At 40.3% G+C, this 13760-nt stretch overlaps 1 protein-coding gene across 4 annotated transcripts in view; it reads left to right on the top strand.

Moving 5' to 3' along the window:
• The first annotated feature begins 1359 nt into the window (after positions 1–1359).
• Positions 1360–13760, top strand: part of PDCD1LG2 (programmed cell death 1 ligand 2) — a 68167-nt gene continuing 55766 nt past the window's right edge. For all 4 annotated transcript variants that reach the window (XM_019664731.1, XM_019664730.1, XM_019664729.1 and 1 more), the window contains exon 1: positions 1360–1705. The gene's annotated coding sequence lies outside the window, so the exon portion shown is untranslated. The remainder of the gene's footprint in view (positions 1706–13760) is intronic.

The following is a 13760-nucleotide window of genomic DNA, read 5'->3' as shown; positions in this document are numbered from 1 at the left end:
GGGGGAGGTGTAGTTTGAGGGGGTTTAATGGCAATGTGTCTTTTACTATAATAAATTTTCTTTTTATTTAAACGTTCACTGTATTTTGTGATCACACCTCGTATACTCATTCCTCAGCCAGTCACCATGGCTGGGAAAGGATATTCAGGTTAGAGCAGGCAACTCCCACTGAAACCACATGCCTGGAGCTCATGGTGAAGAAACAAGTTTCCACACCAAGGACCAGACAGAGCTCCATTCTTGGCATCTAGGCAGCCACTCCCATTTCATTGTTTCTTGTTTGAGGGGTGGAATAAAACAAAAACAAGAAGGACAAAGGAGAATGCTCCTTTTTCAGAAGACAGAACCATTAGGCAGAGGTGATTTAGAGGCAAGGCATGGAGAGAAGGCAAGAAAACAATAGAGAAATGTGGCTAAGAAACCATATTGTGTTTGAGCATCAGAATCCCATCACTGCGGACCCCACCCCTATGAGCCCAAGGGTTTCGGACCGTAAGAATGGGATTGGTCATCCAGGCCTATATTCAAGTTGGCCTTTTCTTGCCACCTGGTTTTAGTCTTACCACTGAAAAGCCTCGCTGTGTGGTGGGACCACAGAGGCCTGAGTTCGAACTCAGCCGTGCAGCTGAGGTAAGGTTGCTTGATCATGGCTGCTTCTTCATATGTCAAATGGGTCTAACAGCATCTAGGCCATGAGTTGCTCCAAGAATAAAATGAAATAAATATAGTGGGTTGAATAGCATTCCCCCCAAATTTGGGTCTACCTGGAGCCTCAGAATGGGATCTTATTTATAAATATGGATGTGATTACTTAAGATAAGATCAAACTGGGTTAGGGTGAGTGCTAATCTCATGGCTGGTGTCCTTATAAAAAGAGGAGAGGACATTTAAACATACACACATGGAAGAAGGTCATGTGAAGATGGAGGAAGTGACTAGAGTGATGCAGCTACAAACCAAGGAATGCTGAGACTTACAGCCATCAGGAGTTAGGAAAAGGCAAGGAAGCATTCTCCTCTGGAACCTTCAGAGGAGAAGGTTCTCCTCTGAGGAGAAGGCCATGTGACACACCTTGATTTCAGATTTCTATCACCCAGAACTGCGAGAGCTCTGAGGGAACTGGGAGAGCAGTGTCTGTTGTTTTAAGCCACCCAATTCGTGGCAATTTGTTACAGCAGCCAGAGGAAACGAAGAAAGTTACCTGTGTAAAGTTTCTGTACCTGGCTGGAACATGCTAGTATTTGTCTTTCCCTCCCCTTCTTCTATGTCTAAATTGTCACCAACTTCCCCAGAGACACAATCAAAAGGTATCTATATGCAGAGGAGCGGGCGCTAAAAGCAAAACCAAAACCTCTCAGTGGGCTGGGCTTTCATCAGTTCCTCAGAAAACAGAGTCTGAGCTAGCTAAAGGAGATGACATCTGTTTTCTCCTTTAATGTACTTATTCCCACTGTCCGACGACTTTTTCCTATCCATCCTCGAAGAAGGTCCCTCTGCCTACTAGAAAGAATCCTGGCTTGGAGCCCCTGTGGTTGCAGCGGTCTAGGCAGCAACCTAAGTGGTTTTTTTGTTTGTTTTTAATCTTTGTTTTGTTTTGACTGTTTCTTTAGTTAGCTTTTATGAAGAAATCTGATGCAAAGAACAATTTTTGCTTTGTTTTGTTTTCTTTTGCGTCTTTGCCTGAGGAGCAGTGCCAAGTCCTGATGTGAGTATTGAGTGCGCTGAGATTTTCTGGTACAGTGAGCTGGCACTATAGAATATAATGAGGCTGTCTCAGTGGGGTGAGTGTGGACACACTTTCTATCCACATCATTGGAGGCAGAGGGAATTCTGCCTCAGAAACTATGCTCAGGGGCACAAATTTGCTAATTCCCTCCTGTCTCCAAAATAGTAGGATTTCTCTTGCTTGTACCTATACTTACTATTCTTGTTGGGCAGTTTTATGAGGTGAGATATTGTTCTGCACAAAATAAATTTGTACTGAAAAAAAATTAATCTTAAATTTGTCTCTCAGCTTAGAACTTTTGGAGGGTTAATAGAACTAAAAAATTTGTTTTCCCACATCTGACATCTATTTGTAATCATCTGTTTGGCAGGCAATTAACATTCCAGCCTTGCCTGTGTTTACAAGCTATGCTCTAAGAGTAAGCTGTTTAAAAAAAAAAATCTAAACTATAATTACATTAATTCATACTATAAGCAACCATTATTTAACAAAAGCATGATCTGGGGCCTCCTAAAAGGCTTATTGTTCTATATAAAATGATGAGAAAAAGGTTAGCAAAATGAAAGAAAATTGCAGCTATTGCTATTTATTGCTTGACATCTATGTGCACATAGTAGGAAAGAGATGACAATGGATTCATGTGAGAGAGGGTTGAAGTGGGGTGGTGAAGCTTGTGTGAAATTGCCTGTTAATATGGTCTTTTAACCTTGAAATCCTTTGGTTTGGTGGAAGGGAATGATAGACATACATTGACAAAATGCATAATAAGAATATTTGTTGTGAGCAGTAATTACACAGCTGTATTGAGAGTCAAATGCCAGTAGACCTACATGTTCTCCACATGCCCTCCCAAGCGTAAGATTCCATGAATGGATGAACCATATCACTCTTGCCACTTGGAACTGGTTTATTCACCTTCATTACCTGACCTTTAACTATCAGCAGGATTTTCCTTGTCTATGGCTTCAAGGTATCTTCTCCCTGGATTTTTCCTTTCTGTGAACCTTTCCATTAAACTGGAGCTCCTCATAGGTGAGGACCACACCTTTTAGGTTCTCTCAATCCCAAGTGCGTAGCACACTGCCTTACAATACACATAGGTGCCCATTGAGTGCTTGTTGAATTGTTGAATTATTTGATTTGATGAAATGGCAGGTGAACCACCAGATATAGAGTGTCTGTATAATATATAGGAGGTGGTTTGGGGTTGATTTGAGAAGGAGATGGTGCAAATCTCTTCAGAGATGGTATTACAAGTCATGCTTCAGTTGACTTGATTTATAATGCATTGGGCAGTGATCCATAGATTGTTGTGAATGTCCAAATATACCACATGCCTTAACTGCTGAATACTTGGGTTACCCTGTAATGAGGCAACCAGAACTTGACCTCCTATTGTCACATCCTGCACTACTGCAGCAGGGCTTCTGTAGGTTGTGTTTCCCTTAGTCTTCAAAACAACTCACAGAATTGTAGCATAGCTAAAGGAATCTGAAAGGTTATCCAGCACCAATCAACTCAGTACTCTCTAACACCCCTAGGGGCAGATTCCTAGTTCTTATTCTCCAGACCTATCTATTATCAACCACCTCTGCTTCTTGGGATTTTCCTCCCTTGGGTCTGACACACTGTAATGGAGGAGCTTATACTCAGACACTGATGGGTCTGAGACACTGTGATGGAAGACCATTTCTTCTCTTCCTTCTCTGTTCTCCAACTCCTGCCCTCCAAATTTGGGGAGCATTCCTCAGAATTCAGACCTTTTCTTTCTATTCTCTCTTTTTATATTCTCCCCCCACCCAGAGAATTAATTCATTCCCCAATGTCAACTAACATCTCCATTTTGGAAACAACTAATTTATTTTATCTCTAGCCCTGAATTATGTCCCAAACTCTACATCTACATTTTTCTTGAATGCCTTGCATTATTTCATGACTCAAACCCAACTTGTTGTCTCTCCTCTAAAAGTCAGCTCTTGATCTTATGTTTCCTCCTTCCCTCCTCCCCATGGCATCAATCCTGTCTTGATAGTCTTGCCTCAAAACTACAGTCAAGTTATTGCTTCTCTTTCTTTCCTGCATGGCTGATCACTTATCAATTGTTTTGTCAATTATTTTTTTAATGGTCCTGTCAATTATCTTATTAAGTTTTTTTCCTTCCTCTCTATTTTTCCTTTTTCTGACCCTAAATTAGGGGCTTTATCAAACAGCTGGATGAATACAATGAGTCCCTAATTGAGTGGCTGGGCTTCAATTCTACTCTCCCTTCATTCATACTGGGAAAAAAAACCCCGCAGATTTAATATTTTTCAAATACTCCTATGGTATTGGCACTCAGTTTTTGAGTGACTGTCACTGTCTTCTATTGGTAGCTCTACCTGGCATTGAGCCCTGGACATTCTCATCTCAACCTATATTTCTTGCCAAGTTATGCTGTTCATTTCCCCCCTCAACACACCCTGTATATTTGCACCTCTGAGACTTTTGCTTCTGGGCCATCTGCAGTGTCCTCAATAATAGCTCCAATTCTCCAAATCCCACCAGCGCTTCAAAGACTCAGTTTAAATTCTACCCATCTGGGAAGTCTCCCTTCCTCCAGTCAACTTCCAGGGTTTTTGCAGTTTTATGCAAAACCTTTTACACCACGTATTGCTGTTTTGCATGTGTACAAGTTTTAACTGTCTGTCTGGTGTTATAGTGTCCTTAAGGGCAGGAGCCCTTTCTTAGATGAATCCTTCTACTGATTCTCTAGTCTAATTCAAATACTTGCAAAAAGTGGGAGTGCAGTGTTTATTGACTAAAGAGTTGAGATGCAATTTGAATTAAGTTAAATTTGAACTTAGGTTAGATTGATCATAATAACATCTTAAGGCTACAATCTATCTATGCTGCATATGGTTTAGAGATGCCATAACTATACCGAAAGATTACTCATCCTCCTCTGAAAGCAGAGCCACTGTGGCTATGATTCTCTAAAAGCTCAAATGTCTAGTAGGGGTTGGTCGGTAATAAAAGCGTGTGAATCTAGCTGGACGAAACATAATAGGGAGTGGTAGGACCTGAGGCAAACTGGGCTTTACTTGCCCAAAGGCATTGAAATTCAAATTTTAAAACATTGCTAATTACAATTCCTGTCTTAGACACTTTGCTTCAAAAACAGTAATTAATTTAGGTATTTCAATTCAGTTCAGGGCTGTGCTAAACACACAGGGAGCCAAATGAGATAAGATTGGTAATGTTCAGCAAAAAGTAAATGTTATACAAACATGATCCTTTATGCTGGTTATTATTACACAGAGGGATTTTTTGCTAGGTTTCTTGAGATATTTTCATAAAACGTCTATGCCTTGGTTATTCTAAAATCAAATAATTCTTGAAAGCTTTAGTTGTTACTGTTTTATTTACCTCTGCATACCAAAGCTTGGCACATAGTAAATATAGAGTAAATATCCCGAATAAAAGAAAGAATTAAAACTTCTGTACATTATTGCAGCACCATAAATTTCACTTCATCTATCAGTTCACAAATAGATTTCAGCAGGTAGGTGAATTGTCAAGACACTTGGCCTCTAGCAACCAGAAAGTGAAATTTCTAGCACCCATTATGATTTTTGATCCTCTTACAAATTTTGCTTGGAAAAGTTTTCCTCATTTCCTGCTTACTTCTCAAACTACTCAGAACTTATGAAAGTTTTCTTGATTTTTCCCAAAAGATGCAACTTCCTAGCACAATTAAATAAATTGTTATTAGTACTTCTTATGTAGAAATAATCAGAATAAGATCTAAATATCTACTAAGGAGAAAGTTGGACATAAAACCATTAAGTACAAGGCAGACAAGAAGTGTCACAAGATGTATAACAGTTTTGCAAACATTTGTTTGGGAAGCTGGGGAACATTCATGAAGGAGGGGCTCTGAGTGAGTCTTTAAGACTGAGTAGGCTTTTACCAGGTGAGATTTTCATGGGTTAGTAAAAGGAGTGGTCATATTAGGAATCTATAGAATTTTAAACCAAAGAGATCACCAGTCACCATCATGAGTGATAAAGAGAATGAATGTGAAGAATGCTTTGCTATTTACAAGATATTTTTTCACATACCTTGTCCAAGGACCCACAAGCATTCTATTCACTGCCTGTGGTTTGGTCAAGGGCTCTAGGAGTTAGAGAATTTGATGATTTACAGTTTCCACTTCTCCAAATATCACCATGTCAGAAGGGCCACTGATGGCTCTTGGAGCACACAGGAGCTTGAATTAGTCAAATATTAATGAGGACCCACCATGTGTCAGGAACTGTTTAGGGTGCTGAGGATAGAGTAAGAAATAAAAACAGAAATCCCTGCCCTCGTGAAGCTCAATCTCTTGGGCAGCGTAGAGAAACAGAAGAAACAGAAAAAAATAAGAATGTGTATAGAAGTGGGAACCTTCCACTTGATGGTATCCATAAACTCTTGAGGAGTTCTCCAGGTCCGCTCCTCCCTAGATGAGAACGTCGCTGGCAGAAGTTCACATATCTGGCCATTTGCCCTGCCAGAACCTAGGTAACAAAGGTTCTGCAAATCCCTGCTTTGTTTTGTGTTACTAATAATAAAGTGCCTAAATTATAAAAAAATTTAACTTTATATCTATGTACATAACACATATTTATGTTACATTTTATTTATTATTTATTATCTCCATGATGTCATTTGCACTCAACTTTTAAAATGCCTTTTAGAGGGGAGGCGTAAAAGAATAAGGCAAGTCTTATGTGAGTTAACTTACCTTAAAGCCTGGTGATCAACTGTTACTGGTAAGCCAGTAATAGTTGTGGTGGTTACAAATGGAATCATGCTTTAACATCTTAATAAATAAAAATGTTCGCGGTTTATAAAGAATCTTGGGCTGTTATACACTTGAATATTACTTATTGTCTTGAAACCAATGGTTGAGATTGGTTTGTAAGGCCAATAGCTGTATAGATGGTACATGGAGGAGACCTTGGAAATCACCTAGTTTACTTCTTCTTTTCTGGAGAGCGGGGAGTGAGTTCCTAAGTTGTTAGGAATAGAGCCAAGACTGGAACTGGTGTCTCCTGATGCTTAGCTCAGAGCTTTTCCCACCATGCCATCAAAAGAAGCAGCTTCCTTAGTAGCCTGGGAGAGAGCAAAGTCAGGGCAACAATCTGAGCAGGACTTTTCACAAATCCAGAAAGAATAGCTTTCACTTTTTCTCACTCACAAGCCTGAGCATCTCCTAACTGAGAGGGCTCCTCTTGGCTCCTGCTGGAGCCACCAGAAAAGGTTCTCAAATCTTACATCCTATGCCATTCTGCTCTGTTTCAGATCATGACTTGATCTCAATGACTACAACATGTTCACAAGCAGAACTACCAAGGATTATCCAGAAATTCTTTAGGAAGGATCCAGAAATTAAGAAATCCAGCTCTACTGATCATTTGACTAAAAGCTACTTTTTCTGCTCACATTCCAATGCATTTATTAGAGGTCACCTTGCCTGATAAAAGATAGCTACAATGAGCACCCTCTGTTGGTTGGAACCTAGCAAAAACAAACATGTATATAAGGAATATATACGGAAGATAAAAATGAATGGCCACACAGGCATAGAGAGTAAGATATTTATATTCAAAACAAAGATGAATTTTCAAAGGGAAGACTAAAGGGGAGGCATGGTTGTTTGAACACTTTCATTTCAGCTCATGGAGAAGGCAATGCCCATTTAGCCACAGGAATGCCTTACACATGGATACTCTGTAAATGCTGCATTGAGTTAATTAATTTTGGCAATGCACTCCCTAAGTTCCCTATAAAAGCTTTCAGGCCTTGCCTGCCTGGGTATAAAAAGAGTTCAGGCCTCCCTAACATTAAAGGTTCAAGAACCTGATCTTTCAGAAAATGTCGTTCTCCTAAGGAGCTCAGAGGGCAGGGGTCTTAGCCGGATTGACTAGTGTTTTGAAAGAAGTTGGTGAGAGGCTTGAGATACCTGTGGAAACATTCTTTTGGGAGATAACCTTGTACACAATCTCAGTGTTAAAAGGGGATCACCTTCCACCTCTTGTGGAAACTCTGGCTTCAACATGCACTCTTTGTTTAAACAATTACAAGATGATGACCGCCCCACCCAATTAACAGCCCATTCCATTGTGAGTGGCTCTAATTGATGGAAACTTCTCTTTTATTTGGGGCCAAAATAAACTATCAAATTAAGGTTTCTGTTTCTGCAGTAGAGAAGGAGCCAACTGGGAGCCTGTAGTCTCAAATTCCTAAGTATGATGCTAAATTGTCATGCATGCAAGCGCTTATTCATTTGTCCATTCAATGATAGGAAGCTAATAAAGTACAAAGAGTGTTCTAGAGGGAAAACAGAAGTGTACCAAAGTAGCATACCAGTAATAAGTCAAGTGCTAACACTAGAGGTGAGTAGCAGCTACAATTGAAGTAAATGGAATAGTTTAAGATACTTCAGAAAGCCTTATCTACTTGTGTTGAATGCATAAGAATGTAAGCCTGCTTAAGGAGATATTTCAGGTATTTTTAAGGCACATGAAGAAATTGAGGTAGAGGAAAAATAAGATTAGAAAAAATGAGATGAGATCAGATGTGAGAGATTAGAATTTTCACAGGAATCGTAAAGTCCTGGTTATGGGAAGTGCATGTATTTTTCTGTGCCTGAGGCAAGAGGGGCCAGATCAGGGAAGGTTTTGAAGGCACACTAAGGAGAATTTTACTTATAAATAATAGGAGCTATTGAAGTCTTTTAAGCAGGAGTGACATGGTCAGATTTGATTATTCAGTATTCACGAGTTTTTCCGCCTCCTAGGTAAAGGGATAATTTATTTAACAAATATTAACAGAGTGCTTACTTACTGCCAGACGAAGTTCTAGGGGCTGAAGCCATAGTACAAAGCAAAACAGACAAAGATCCCTGATTTTAGTGATTATATTCTTATGGAAGATGGCAGGCAATAATTCAATAAGCAAGTACATTACATGGTATGTTAGATGGTAAGGAATGCTTTGGAAAGGAGAGACAGATAAGGAGAATTGGAAATGCTGAAGTGGTGGTGCTGTTGCAATGACACATAAGATAGCCTCAACCAGAGAGAGCAAAGGAAGTATCCTGATATACGGTATCCACACTGGCAGAAAGGTCTGCCCTTGAGGGGATGGATGTGGGGAAGAAGTTGCACAGTCCTCAAAGCAGGTTTAGGGCATTTGGGCAGGAAATTCCAGTGTCCCAAGGACCCAGATTGTGATGGGGAGTGGGGAGAGGTCAAGGGCTCCAGGTGACACCACTCAGCCCTGCAAACACCTTACACTGCAGGGAGAGGCATGGCCATAATGGGGCCCTCTAAAGCATGGAGCTCAAGACAGGGGCTCCTCTTACCTGGGATTTTGGAAGGACTTAGGATTTTACTCTCAGTGAAATATTTAGCCATCAAAAGGTTTCAAGCAGACATGATTTGACTTACATTTTTAAAGAATTATTCTGACTGCTGTGTTGAGAATCAACCATGGGAAGGCAAGATCCAAATCATAGAGTCCAGTTATCTGATAACTGCAGTAATCACCACAAAAGATGACAATGGCTAAGGCTGATAGGGAAGAAGTGAGAAGTGGTCAGATTCTAGATATATTAGAAGGAAGGGCCTATAGAATTTGTTAGTGAATCAGGTGCAAGTGAGAGAAGAAAGGAGTCAAGGTTTGTATCTTCCGCCGTGGCAAGTAGAAGATGGAACAGAGGGAAGCAAAGCTAGAATGTAAAAATGGCAGAGAAGAGGCTCTGCTACAGTATAAGGTGAAGTGACAAGAAGATGAATCAAGGCAATGGCAGTGGGACGGTGGAAAGAGAACGCATCATCCAAGAAGAATGCTGAGAGTAGAATTAACAGGACTGGGGGATTGACTAGATTGGCAAGATGACAGATGAATAGGTTTAAGATGACAACCAAGGTTCTGGCTTAAAGTAGATGTTATTATCATTGACATTATAGGAAAATAGGACACAAAGATTTTTCATAAATTGTCCATGGTTTTAGAGAATAACAATTTGTAGACCCAGTGTTTAAACTTAGATGTGTCTGACTTTTAAGCATTGCATGGGGCATATTATCCATAGAAGAAAGAAGGCTACTGGTTGGAAATTACCTTTACAACCATGTCTGTCTCTCGGTTGGCTCAAGTAGACAGTGCAAGGAAAGTCCCTTTGGATGGCAAGGGAGAAGGGGTAGTTAAGGCCAGTGGTGGGTGAGCCAGGAGTCCTTTCTCTTGCCAGTACTACATGTTATGTGCTATCTTTTTGCACCCTAGAAATAGGAATGCAGGACAAGTGCTAGGCCTCCAGGTGCAGCTTACGATGATATCTTCTCTGGATGTATTTGCATTTTCAATAAGGAAGAGGATCTTCAAGTCTAGCCAAGGTGTGCCTTGAGCATTTCCCTATGGAAAGCACTCAATTCTGTTTTCAGTTGTTACCTGCTGTAATATCCCCCTCCTTAAAAGTGTACAGCCTTCTATAGACCTCACATTCCCTCTAGCTACTGCCACATTTCTCTTCTCCCTTTTATAGCACTCTTCTCTAAAGAGTTGCCTATATTCTATTGTCTCCACATGTTTACCTCCTATTTTCTTTGGAAACCACACAGGCTATCATTAGCACCAAATCCACTGATACCACACTTGTCAGGTTATCCATGACGTGACTTCCATACTGCCAAATCCAACTCTCAGGAGCTTTTGGTTCAGCTGATCACTCCTTCCTGGTAGCACTTTGCTTTAAACTCAAGGTATTATTGTTATTTAGCTATGGTGAGGCCAACAAATCAGGAGATGACTGTCACTGAAAATATAGATTTCTTTTATACTCATAGATCCCAAGAGAAAGAGGCATGCATGCCACACCACAAGGGGCCACACAGGGAAGCACCAGGGTCAGACAGGAGGCAAAGGGAGGAGAAAATGTGGTGGACAGAAGCCTTTACTGTAGTTTCCACAGGAAGGAATGGGCAAGGTAGAGTGAGCAGGCTTAGAATTGGCTAGTTTTAACAATTTCAGCAGGCTCTGGGGCATAGGGGCTATCCCTTGTTGTCTGGGACCTAGTCCTGGGGTGACTAAGGAGGTGGGTAGTGGCACAGAGTGAGAAAGCACAGTAAAGTAGGTGGTTGGAGGTATGGACTCTGGATTGATTGGTTTGCACTCATCTGTGAGTTGTTTACTATCTCCAGGAATTGGCTAATCCTGGGAGGGGCAATCCCTTCAGGGTCAGCAAGGCCTCAGATGTTAAAGCATCAGAATACAGAAAATAAAAGACCTAGATAATTTGCGTTTTTACTTTTCCTCTCAATCCTCTTTGCTAGTGGCCTCCCTCTCAAAGATTGATAAATGTTAGAATAGCCCACATCTCAGTCCTTCGACACTTTCTCTTCCCTATCTCTCTATAGGTGATGTCATGCAGCCCCATGGCTTTAAGTAACACATTGATGACTCCCAAATTTATATCTCTACTCCCAAACTCTAGACCCCCTGTTATCCAACTGCCTACTAAACATCTTCACTTGGATATCTAATCAGCATCTTAAGTCAAACATATTCCAAGCACAATGCTTGATTTCTGCTCCCTAATCTGCTTCTCTCTCCATCTTCATTTTAATAAATAGTACCTGTGTTGCCCTAATTACTCAAGCCCCAAACCTAGAAATTTTCCTGAGTTTTTCTGTTTTTGTCAAACTACATATCTAACCTGTCGGCAATTCCCATCAGGTCTTCTTTGAAACAGAGATGACCTAAATAAATGGAAAGACATTATGTGTTCATGGATTGAAAGACTTAATATTTTTAGAATGCTATATTCCCCAATGGAGCTACAGATTCAGTGTAATCGTTATAAAAATTTCAGCTGCCTTTGTGTGTGTGTGTATGTGTGTGTACATGAACAAGCTGATCCTAAAATTCATATGGAAATGCTAGGGAGCCAGGATAAACACACACACACACACACACACACACACACACACCAAAAAATTGAAAATTAACAAAATTGGAAGACTCACATTTCTTTTTTTTTTAAAGATTTTTATTGGGGAATTGGGGGGATGGGAACAGTGCTGGGGAATTGGGGGAAGGGGAACAGACAAGTGGCTGTTGTTTTTGTTCTTCAGTCTAGTTGTGGAGGACGTCGCTTCACTGGCCCAAGTTGGCACCATCATTGCGCTCTTCCCGGGCGAGGCAGATCAGTCGCTGGCTTCTGGATGGCTGCTCACTGCGGCTGCTGGCCGCTCACGCTGGCTGCTGGCTACACACGGTAGCCCATGGCAACCCACTGCCACAGGGGCTGCAGCCTACGCCGTCGCCAGCGACTCACGGCAGCCCAGCTCCAGGTTGAGCTGTTGTTCAGCATCTTAGCTGTGGAGGGCAGTGTCACTGGCCCTCATATGTGGGATCTGAACTGGGGCCCTCTGGCGTCCCAAGCCAGTTCTTAACCATAACGCCACTCGGCCGGCCCAAGACTCACATTTCTTGATTTCAAAACTTATCACAAAGCTACTGTAATCAATAGTCTGTGGTAGTGACATAGAATAGGCATATAGTTCAATGGAATGGAATTGAGGGTCCAGAAATAAACTCACATCTATGGTGAATTGACTTTTGGTAAGGGTGCCAAGAATTCAATGTTGAAACAATAATCTTTTAAACAAATAATACAAGGACAATTGGATGTCCACATGCAAAAGAATGAATCTGGGGCCTTACCTCATCCCATACATAAAAATTAACTCAAAATGCATCAAAGACCTACATATGAGAAGTAAAGATATAAAACTTTCAGAAGAAAACATAGATGTAAATCCTTTTGACCTTGGATTAGGCAGTGGTTTCTTACAAACGACCCCTAAAACACCAGCAATAAAAGACAAAATAGATAAATCAACTTCATCAAATTAATTCTTGCTTTAAATTTAAACTAAATGAAAACATTTGTGCTTCAAAGGACCTATTAAAAAGCTGAAAAGACAAACTGCAGACTGGGAGAAAGTATTTGCAAGTCATATTTTAATAAACAATTTGGCAGTTTCTTAAAAAGTTAAACAGAGTTACCATTTAACCAAGCAATTCCATTCCCACATATATACCCAAGAGAACTGAAAACATCTACACAAAAACTTGTGCATGAATATTCATAGCATTATTGATAGTAGCCAACAAGTGGAAACAACCCAGATTTCCATCAACTGATGAGTGTGGTATATTCATACAATTGAATATTATTCAGCCATAAAAAGGAATGAAGTATTTATATGTGCTACAACATAGATGAATCTTGGAAATAATATGCTTGGTGAAAGAAGTCAGGCACAAAAGGCCTCATATTGTATGATTCTATTTATATGAAATATCCAGAATAAGCAACTCGACAGAAACAGAAAGTACGGTAGATTAGTGGTTGCCAGAGGCTGGAGGGAGAGGGAAGGGGAACTGGGAAATTCTGCTAATGGGTATGGGGCTCCTTTTTGGGGTAACGAAAATGATCCAAAATTAGATAGTGCTGGTTGCACAATTCTGTGAATATACTAAAAATTACTGAATTGTACCATTGAGTCATCTATGCTTTAAATGTATACATATACTATGGTGCTGGGAAAATTGGACTGACACATGCAAAAAAAATGAAAATGGACCACCTCCTTATGCCGTATACAAGAACAAATTCAAAATGGATTAAAGACTCAAATGTAAGACCTGAAACCATAAAACTCCTAGAAGAAAACATAGGATCTAAATTTGCAGACATTACCCTGAGCAATATTTTTACTGATACATCCCCGCGGGCCAGGGAAGTAAAAGACAAAATGAACATATGAGACTACATCAAGCTTAAAAGTTTTTTCACAACAAAAGAAACCATCAATAAAACAAAAAGGAAGCCTACTTAATGGGAGAAGATATTTGTCAACGAGATATCTGATAAGGGGTTAATATGCAAAATATGTAAAACGCTCATGCAACTCAACACCAAAAAAACAAACAACCCAAT

Source organism: Hipposideros armiger, unplaced genomic scaffold, assembly GCF_001890085.2.
Source record: "Hipposideros armiger isolate ML-2016 unplaced genomic scaffold, ASM189008v1 scaffold_429, whole genome shotgun sequence".
In the NCBI taxonomy this organism is placed as follows: Eukaryota; Metazoa; Chordata; class Mammalia; order Chiroptera; family Hipposideridae; genus Hipposideros; species Hipposideros armiger.
The sequence above is the reverse complement of the archived record's forward strand: the minus strand, read 5'-3'. Positions and strand labels throughout refer to the sequence as shown.